A 10,709-nucleotide genomic window follows, 5' to 3' on the forward strand; every position below is an offset into this window, starting at 1 on the left:
ATGTGACTTTGAAGAAATCACACAGCTTCTCTCAAACCATGACTTGCAAGAAATCAATGTCCCCACAAATATAGGTGAACAAGGGAGTGTGTGTGTGTGTGTGTGTGTGTGTGTGTGTGTGTCTGTGTGTGTGTGTGTGTGTGTGTGTGAAAGCCAGAGATGTTCCTACGAAGCGATGGATTTATTTTAAGTCACATGGTTTGTAGAGAGGGAGGAACCTCGATATAAAACCAGTCTGATTTCACTGTTCTCCACTTTGCTGCAGAACTACAACAGGAGGAGGAAGATGGCAGAGCGACGCAGACGCAGTAAGGATGTTTCTCTTCTCATTATTCACTTTATTCAGTTTACTCAGTGAGGTGTGATGACTGATGGACTGTTGTTGTTGATCACTGCAAACATGGTTCTACTCTGTTTAGACTGAAGTCAGATTTTGTTTGAAGACGAGTCAGATAACAGATCATTATGTGCAGTGTGTCTGTACCACCTCAGAGCTGAGTTACATGACTGCTGCTGCTGCTTCACAATAAAAGCTTTCAACAGGCAACAGACACAGAGGCTTTTATTGTGAAGCAGCCAGAGGAGACGTGATGCAGTGCTGATTGTCCCTGATCATTAAAACTACAGTCAGATCGAGGGTCAGGAGACAGGTCAGTGTTTGAACAGATTCAGAATCAGTTAGTAACTAATGAGAGTCACTGTTTTCTAACCAGCAGTCTCAGCTGTTGGTTTACACACTGTTCATTCAGATGTCAGCTCTGGAACATGTCGTACATGATCTTCTTTATGTCGTCTTTTCTCTCTACAGGGAAATCCTGGTGGTGGCCATTCATTGAGTCTGAACCTGGTAAGAGCCACATCAGGTGATGCTGGTGCTGCAGCGTTTCTAACTGTAAACTTTGATTTTAGAAACTCAAACAAGAAAATTCAGCAGAAACTCAACAGAGTTTAAACTCTGAGTCAGTGTTACTCTGCAGTATTTTCATTTTACTTTGTGTTCAGACTTCACACCATGTTTACATGTTTCCTACATGTTTTTCTTGTAGAACCTGAACCTACGCCTTCTCCCAGTAAGATATGAAGTCTTTTTCCTGATTTCTCATTATTAAGACACAGTGATGATCTGTGTTGATGAACTTCTCCTCAAACATTTCCTCATTTCTTTTCAGCTTTTAAGGAACCCTGGAGGAAAATATCTTGGGGGTGAGTTTACTGACCCATGCTCAGTGCTCAGTGTTTCCCCTGTTGGCCCATATTGTGATGACGTCTGTAAAAACTGTTGAAACTCTCTTCTCCAACAGTTTAACAGACGTCTCTGTTATGATGGAGTTTTAGCAGTGAGGCTGAGTGTTGGCTCAGTGTCCAGCTCTCCATCACACCTCCATGGTGGTGACTCTGTAAAAGACCCTAAACTTTCCTGACACCACAGAGTCCTGCAGCCAGATGAGACTAAAACTGCATTTTAACACTCCACCACTCATTGGACCTGTCAGTGTGGAGGATGGTATATAAAGAGAAGAAGTGCAGTTTTACCAGCTGTCTCCAACTGTTAACACATAACACACTGATTAATGTCTACACCACAACAAACTGCCTCCATCTCGACCAGCGAATACACTTCAGTTTATCCACAAACCTGACGGCCATGTTTGTTTGTTGATCTCTTCAAACCAGTCAGCAGGTGTTACACCATGAAGAGTGGCCACAGGGGGGCGCTGTTGCATGGATGTCACCCTGTGCTTGTGGTTGTTGCTCTTAGTGTGATTCAGTCTTTAAACAGGTGAAAGAAAGAAAATGCACAACAGCATTGAGATGCTGAGTATTTCTGTTTAGCACAGAGTCACAGTTTCTGATGATTTTCACTCTGTTCTGCCACATTCAGCCTGTACCTGGAAATAAATACGTCACTCAGTATTTGTCAGGTGCTTTGTGTTGAGTGACGGTCATCAGACAGTGTAGCCTTTCTGTGCTAATGTCAGGTATTTAACCTTTCTCTCACCTGTTTCAAAGACTGACTGACTTTAATCCTAATGAACATCTGAGCAACAGCACCCCCTACAGTCTCACAGTTTCAATCACATTTAAAAAATAATTTAAAAGGTAAGTTTTCAGTTACGGTTTTCTTTCATGATACAAACAGAAAATTATTTGATTTGTGTTTTTTAAAATCAAATAACCCTTTTATCTAATTTTTAAAACTTTAGTTTCTGAAAGGAAACCAAAAAGTGCACACTGTTTTACTTTAACCTTTCTTTAGTTTGGTCATTTTGTTTGTTTTTGTTTATTTCGTTTTACTTCATTTTATTTGCTGCATGTCTGTGTTATCAATGCAAGCTGATAAGTTGTTAAAATGATTCATTAAATCTGAAATATCCATTTTTTAACAGAGAGAAACAGAGGGATCTTCAGTATGTGCAGGAGTACAGGCCTGAAAACGGAGACATTAAACATCTGCGAATTCTTCTGTACGGGCCTGTCGGAGGCGGAAAGTCCAGCTTCATCAACTCTGTCAGCACCGTCATGCGAGGCAGGACAACTATTCCTGCTGCAGCCAGTGCAACCACCTCCGACACAAGCTTCACCAGACAAGTAAGAAAACTTTAGATTTGTGTTGCAACATTAAGCATGGCATCTGTGATCAGGCTGTTAAAGAGCTCATGTTAGGTCAAGTCAATTTTATTTATATAGCGCCAATTCACAACGGAAGTTATCTGGAGGCTCTGTACATATAGAGCAGGTCCTAGACCGTCGTACTCTTTATCTTATAAAATTTACAGAGAGAGACCCAACAGATCCACCATGAGCAGCACTAAGCAGCTGTGGCAAGGAAACACTTCTCCGCAGAACCGGACTCAGGGTGGGCAAGAGGGGGGTGGGGGGATGGGGTAAACATGGTGAGGGGAGAGGTAAACAGACAAGAACCAGAGACCGCATCAGGGTACAAGTAAGAATAAAATCTAAAAAAGATGGCCTGAATCCCCATCCTGGTTTCCCATCATCCAGTGATAAGAAACCAATACAGAGGAACCTTTCATCCCCAAACCAGATCACCCATGTGCACACTGAGGAGTACATGACCAAGTCAAAGGTCAAATAACCAGTTCAGAGGATCAACTCTAATGGATGCCGGGGCCATACTGACTGTAGGAAGAACAAAAAGGGAGGCCACACAGGGCAGGTATGAGCAGACGAGCCTCCCATCTCCACCTACCACCCAACTCCCACTATCTGCAAAAGCAGGCAGAGTGGGAGGGGTCATCACACGCCCCTGCCTTAAGATGGAGGTCTTCAGTAGTCCTGCCAACCCCATCCATCGGACATCAACACTGGAACCTGTGTCTGACAAAGGTAACACAGAGCCCACGATAATGAGTCCAGGTTCTCTGGATCTCTCAGACCACTGAAACGTACCCATCCAGACACATGACCATAACCAGCGTCAGCTGTAGATCTGAGCTGTGTCGGGCAGGGAGACAGGAGCCAAGGTACAGGTGTCAGCTGGGCCACCAACTGGAGATAAGGTGCAGGTGTCAGCCAGACCGTCAACTAGAGTTCAGGGAGCGGTGACTACAGAAGAAACTCTTTGACCAAAAACCCTCACGCTGGAACAGGTCAGCTGTGGTGGTCAACACAGGGGCAGCCGAGACTTTGATCCAAGAACTCATGGCGTAAAGCCGACACAGGAAGAAAAACCGGATATCGACCAGGGTCCCGATGCTCTGTTCTGGCTAGGACAGATAACTCAGGAACTGATGAAACTTTGACTGGACCCCATGACACTGGAACAGGTGAGATGTCAACCAGACCAGGTGACACAGGAGCAGTCGACTGGGCGGTCAACAGGGCAAATGAGGCTCGGGAGAACTGAGGCTCTGAGCTGGTGGCCAGCCCGGCCTCAGGATGACTGGACAGGAAGGGTTCGACACAACTGGGCACCTGAGACTCAGGTTGCTGGGGCAGTTGGGGTTCAGAGAGTCTAGACATTGGAAGACAACTTAAAAGATAGTTAGCCAGGGCTGTCACTCCTCCCCCCTTAAAATCAGTGTCAGCCGACCAATCAAATTTCACCTTGGCCTTGAGCAGTTCAGTGACAGGGAACATGACTGTAATGAAGAAACTGCTATAATAACCAACTAAAGTTCCTTTTTGGTTTGCTTGGTGGTTGATACTCAGTGACTGTCCTGACCTTCACACAATCCTGTCCCACACGGCCCACAGAGACGTCTTATAGGAAACATAATCTGGACAACAAACACCTTGTCTGTGAAACATTTTACTGATAAGTTCAGTATCATTGCTGTTGATATTTAGTTGTATATTAATGTAACAGGATTAGAACAATGTGTCTTGGACTGTGTGGCTTCAATCTGCTGCTGCTTCTTTGGTGATTTTATCCACCAGAGCAAATGAAATATTCAAGGCAATTCAGAGTTCACTGAGCCGAACCCTTCACTGAATCACATGTACATGACACATCAGACTGGTCACTGGAGACACTGGATGTGTGTGTGTTTCAGTATAAAACTCATCAAATCAGAAAAGGAAGAGGAAACCCAAAGACATTTTACCCGCGTTCGTCTTCAATGATATGATGGGGCTGGAGGAGGGGTCGGACTCTGGAGTTCGTGCTGACGACATCAAACTGGCCATGAAGGGACATGTGATAGAGGATCACAAGGTATGACTGTCACATTATTCAATAATGCCTCTTTGTGGATATTCTCAGAGAAATTCAGTGGACTAGTATATAAAGGTTTTAAGGTTTACTTGAGTTTTAGCTGCAGATGAATCTATGAAATATTCTGTGTAATTTTGTTTCTGATGGGTGAGTAAAACCACTGATTAAACCGGTGGGTGCTCTTTGGAAAACTGCCTGAGCAGTAAGAAAGAGTTCAGACTCTTGGCAGATGTATTCCAGGTTTTATGGTCAGTCATAAATGTCCAGTCCAACCAGTGTCCCTGAACTTGAACCATGGTTTTGTGTTTATTTTGCTGTACATGTTCTTGTAAAGCACCTTAGTCTTTCTATCTACATCATGATGTAATGTGTTTTCCACTGGTTTTCCAGTTCAACCCAGCATGTCCTCTGTCAGATGAAGACCCAGGCTACAACCAAACACCTTCTCCCAGACGACAGAGTTCATGTCCTGGTTTGTGTGATTTCTGCAAACTCCTCAGAGATCAAGGAGCCAATTCTGCAGAAGATGAGTAGCATCAGAGAGACCAGCAAGAGACCTGGGTAAGATCAGAGATCTCAGAGGGTTGTTTCACAGAGGAGGATTTACTCACAGTCACTGTCTCTTACATGACTAAGGATTTATCAAATTAAATTCACCCAGCAGTTCCTCTGTGAATCCTTGTGAATCATTTTCAGGTTCAACATTGGTTGACAACTAAAGTCTAAAGTCACTCAGTCTGGTCAGCTTCTGTTGTGTGAGAAGCAGAAACTGAAGTCTATGAAATGTAAGTTAAATGCATGTGACACATTGAATGAAGAGCCACAGCCTCCTGAACTTCACCTGCTGCTGACTCCAAACACTGAAGCTCCTGATTCACAACTATGAAGCAGTCACTGACAGTGAAGTTTCCTGCTTCCTCTCCAACAAATTAGCTCGTTCTTGAACTGGTCAGTTCAGAGTTCTTGAAACCTTGGTTCTATCCAGTGAACCAGCCTGTGTTTTCCACCAGTTTTGAGTGAAACCACTATAATGTAGCCCTCCCACTCAACTCTCATTTGCTACAGAATTGTCATGTCTCAGGATTTGTCCTTTACCTCACACATAAAACAAACTTCTAGGACTGCCTTTTTTCATCTGCGTAACATCTCCAAAATTAGACATTTCTGTCCCAAAAAGATGCAGAAAAACTAGTCCATGCATTTGTTACTTCCAGGCTGGACTACTGTAATTCATTATTATCAGGCTGCCCCAACAAGTCTCTAAAGACTCTGCAGCTGATTCAAAATGCTGCAGCACGACTACTGACAGGAACTAGGAAAAGAGATCACATTTCTCCTGTGTTAGCCTCTCTACATTGGCTCCCAGTCAAATCTAGAGAGTAGAATTCAAAATCCTCCTCCTCACGTACAAAGCCCTTAATGGTCAGGCTCCATCTTACCTTAAAGATCTCATAGTCCCCTACAATCCCACCAGGACTCTGCGCTCCAAAATGCTGGTTTACTGGTGGTTCCAGAGTTTCCAGGAGTAGAATGGGAGGCAGAGCCTTCAGTTATCAGGCTCCTCTACTGTGGAACCTTCTCCCAGTTTCGGTCCGGGAGGCAGACACCTCTGCACCTTTAAGAGTAGGCTTAAAACTTTCCTCTTTGATAAAGCTTATAGTTAGGGTTGGCTCAGGCTTGAACCATCCCTTAGTTATGCTGCTATAGGCCTAGACTGCCGGGAGATCTCCCATGATGCACTGAGCTCCTCTCTCTCTCTCTCTCTCTCTCTCCTCTCTCTCCACTCAATATGGATTCATATCCCATGTTACATGTTACTAACTCAATATGTCCCTTTCCTGTAGTATTGTGCTCTTCTGTCTCTGTCTCCTTCTATCTCTTTCTGCAGGTATTTCTTCCTCTGGAGCTGTAGAGTCTGATCTGATGACAAGTCTCCTGCTGCTCCTACAACTCCACTCAACACCTGCTGCTAGAATTAGAAATTACTTATACTGCTATTAGTTGTATTGCTATGTTAGCAGTTAATACTTTAATTATCACTACTATCACTACTACTGCTGTATTACTGGCCTCATCTTACATCTGATATGGAACCTGTGTTATGCTATGTTCTTCTTTCGCTATTCTCTACCCCCTCTCCCTCCCCCCCTCTCTCTCCTTCTTAACCCAACCGGTCGAGGCAGATGGCCGCCCACCTGAGTCGGTTCTGCTCGAGGTTTCTGCCTCTTAAAAGGAAGTTTTTCCTTGCCACTGTCTCCTAGTGCTGCTCATGGTGGGATTTGTTGGGTCTCTCTCTGTAAATACCTATTTTAAAGAGTACGGTCTAGACCTGCTCTATATGAAAAGTGCCTTGAGATGACTGTTGTTGTGATACGGCGCTATATAAATAAAATTGAATTGAATTGAATTGAAATGGCAAACCCCTTTACACCTGTTAACACCTTAAGCATGGAAGGTGAATTGGAGAGAGTCTACTAACATATTAACTTTGGGATATATGTTAACGAGAGCATACGACCCTGCCTAGGGTGCAGAGAGGCCTGGTTAGCTGATTTTAGCTAGACTGTCTATGTGAGCTTACAACGTCCCACGCAAATTTAACACACCATAGCCCTGCCAATACCACATTCAAACACAAATATACATTGCAACAACATGAGATGTTTATTAACAGAAAACCAATCACCCTTTGAAATGACCTGGTGACTCTATAAGTCAATAAAATAAATAATAATACCTGGGCTTTTGTAAAACTCAGTTATGGTACCATGTCGTTGTACTCACTAATCCTTGGAAATTCAGAAATGGTTAGCAGCACTTTCCTCAAACCCTCTGTTCAGTGAAGAAAGGTGATATGAGATGGAGAAACCAGTCCTGAGGACATGTCCATGTGCAACAGCACGTCCTCTGGCAGCAGCGAAGTCCCGAGCGCCCTCTACAGCAGCAGCAGTAGCAGCATGCGTGGCGGCAGCATGTAGGCTTGGGGCACACTATGCAGAAATTCACAAAACTAATAAACTCACTATTCATTCCCAGACACTGTTCATATTCTCACCAGTTCACATAATGTCCATACTCACCCAGAAACCTCGGCGCAAAATATTCTCCCTCACACACACCGTCTCCTTCTTCTCCTCATTAGCGGGAACGAGGCTAACCAGCATTAATACACAACAGAAAATGGCGTCGCCGACATTTAGTATAGTTTCCGGCTGAAACAGCTCCGAACATGGCTCACTCTTACATTTTGTGACGGGTAACACACAATAAATACTTTCAAATACCTCAACTAGCTCTTTCGTTGTGTCTTATTCTTTCCCTCCTTTCTCCCGTTACTAGCCCGAGCCTCGTCTCCTTTCTTTTTTTAGTCCCACCCCCTTCTCAGAATCGGTAGGTAATTGACGCTCACCTTGACAGGCACGGATTGGCTAATAATAGATTGACACTTGGTTACTCAATTAAAGAGGGAACATCATGAGACATTCACAGACCGTTAAGAACATGGGACATTTTTACCTTCCCAAATAAAGTACCATTATGAATTTCTCCACATTAATGCAAACTTATTTCACAACAGCAGCAACTTGACAAACGATATTTCAAAATATACTGCATACTTGTTAACCAAACACATGTTTAAAGAAACAAAATATTATCATTTGTAGCAGGGCACTACAATAATTATTCACAATGGGAAACAGTGACCTGTAAAATAGGACACACCCCACTGATGTCACCATGGTTCACACTTCACACACTATTTTTTGGTTCCAACTGAGAAGCAGCTTTTTGGGTTCCAAACCAATTTATTTTTGGTCAAAATTAGGTGCATGAACCAGACCAGAACCACTTTAAAAGTGAAAGTAATGCCAGAATTTTGTGTTTATAATCCCAGTAATTATGTCTCTAATGTAAAACACCAGAGGGTTTAGTTTCTATCTTGCCTCATGATATTCTGAGCTGCAGAGACAGAAGAAGATTAAAGGCATCAACACTGTCGGGATCTTTTAAAAAGCAGCTACAACCATCATTATGTGTTAAACTGTTTGACATGTGGAACATCTGGAACAGCCGTCAGTTTACCAGAGACAGTCACAGTCAGACAAACATTAGTTTAAAGACCAGGTCTCCAGTTCAACTTAAACATCTGAAGCATCAGATACCCTGAAACCAGATCTCAGTGAGCCTCAGCAGATCAGTCGTTAGTGAAAATAATCTGCAGCTCTACTCAGAACACTGAGCTAATCTCTGTGTCTGCAGGAATTCCTCAGATGGCGATCGTCACCAACATCGACACAGCCTGTGGTGAAATCGAAAAGGATCTGAAGAACGTCTATAAGAGCAAACACCTGAGGAAGAAGGTGAGTTGTTCTGTCGACGATGGTGTGATTGAGTTTTCTAAATGTTGTCTCCAGATGAGCAGAGGTCAGAACGTTGTTTCTTTAACATCAGATGAAGACTTCAGCTCAGCTGTGGGAATCCCAATGAACTGCATCTGTCCGGTGAAGAACTACAGTGATGAGATCGAGATCGATGATGACGTGGACTCTCTGATCCTGAGCGCTCTGAGACTCATGATCCACTTTGGAGACGACTTCATTGAGGACATGTGAAACATATTTACATGTTCAGTGTCATCAGTTTGCTTTTATTGCAGCTGTCTGTGTCTGATGGGAGTTCATCCTTTCCTGCATTCACTTCCCACAGGGAGGACTGTACTGATACAGTTATACATACATCATGTAGGAGTGAGGTAACTGCACACTGATGAAGTCACAGATACAAAATATATTCATTATTTGACAACACTGATGGCAACATTTCAATCATGTTAACGCTTGGCTATTAAATATGCTGCTATTACTTATTTCAATTGTTTTTATTTAATTTCTTATGATCATTATTTTTGTTTTTTGCAGCGGTGGTTACAGATGTTTGTTAAAATGTTTAAAATGTTGCTTTCACTCTGAGTAAAGACGTCCTCATCAGTAAAGACAGTAAACACATGTTGAAGACACTGCTGCTGCTGGAGAACAGGTATGATTATAATGCTTGTGTTTGCTCTGAGAGGTCAACGACTCACAGAGTAATGTAAAAATGGAGCCACAGATCCTCATCACTGCTGTGCACCATTTCCAGAGCTCTGTGGTCCATGACTGATGATGGATCAATGGAACCAGTGTTTCTGAGTGTAAGTCTTCTTTAGTTCTGTATGTATTTTATACACATTACCCTTTAAAATAGTGTCAAAGATCTACAGTATCATTTTCTCTTGTTTTATTGGCACAATGGAGCCACCAACAGTTCCTGTCCTCTGCTGAAACACATCACCTACAACAACACTGAAACAGTATAGTACAGAAAGGTCGTCTGCAGCTGGACACATCTGTTCGTTGATCACCCTATCAATAATAACAGAGGTGGTGTTTCCAATCAAACATATGTGCTGTTTCAGTTGTGTCTAACAGTCCTTTGAGGAGACAGGGTTGTTCAGTGCAGCTAAACATCACTTCACAGCAGAGTCTGTGTTTTCTGAACTGTCTGGTGTATTTAATTTGAGGTGTGAAATATCTACTAATACTTTGACCCAGTTTAGTTTAGAAACTGAATGAGACAGTTGTGACTAAAGATAAGAGAAGAACAAGGAGCCATGGAGATGGAAGGTCTGGATTATCAGTCAACTACACTGAGAATCCTTCATCACACTGAGGGGTGGTTAGGGTTAGGGTTAGGGTGTGGTGCTATAAACTCATGGGAGGCATTAAAGATGGTGATGAGATACAAACTGGTTGTGGCTTTGTAACATTTTATTTATGACATTCACATCTAACATGTTCACCATGTCTAACAAACAGGAAATGACCTCCTCTCAGATCTCTGACAGTCAGTTTACTGTGTGTGATCTGATCAGTACAATTATTAAACGTGTCTGAGGTCATTCAGAAAGAGGTGAACCTAAACACAGCTCAGTGTCCACATCTGCTGCTCAGCTTCTGCTGTTGTATTTATAGACAAACACTCTCACTGTCGT

General features: G+C 43.0%; 1 long non-coding RNA gene and 1 pseudogene across 1 annotated transcript; one reads left to right on the top strand and one right to left on the bottom strand.

Moving 5' to 3' along the window:
- Positions 1-119: 119 nt before the first annotated feature.
- On the top strand, positions 120-5,222 carry LOC108875526 (interferon-induced protein 44-like; annotated as a pseudogene).
- A 2,191-nt stretch (positions 5,223-7,413) lies between these two features.
- Positions 7,414-8,044, bottom strand: LOC127141592 (uncharacterized). Its single transcript, XR_007812108.1, has 3 exons — positions 7,963-8,044; positions 7,759-7,831; positions 7,414-7,668 (listed from the first exon to the last, which is right to left on the bottom strand). It is a non-coding gene; the product is annotated as an uncharacterized LOC127141592 (long non-coding RNA).
- Between the last annotated feature and the right edge of the window lie 2,665 nt (positions 8,045-10,709).

The sequence above is a fragment of the Lates calcarifer genome, unplaced genomic scaffold (assembly GCF_001640805.2).
Source record: "Lates calcarifer isolate ASB-BC8 unplaced genomic scaffold, TLL_Latcal_v3 _unitig_5674_quiver_906, whole genome shotgun sequence".
Classification (NCBI taxonomy): domain Eukaryota; kingdom Metazoa; phylum Chordata; class Actinopteri; family Centropomidae; genus Lates; species Lates calcarifer.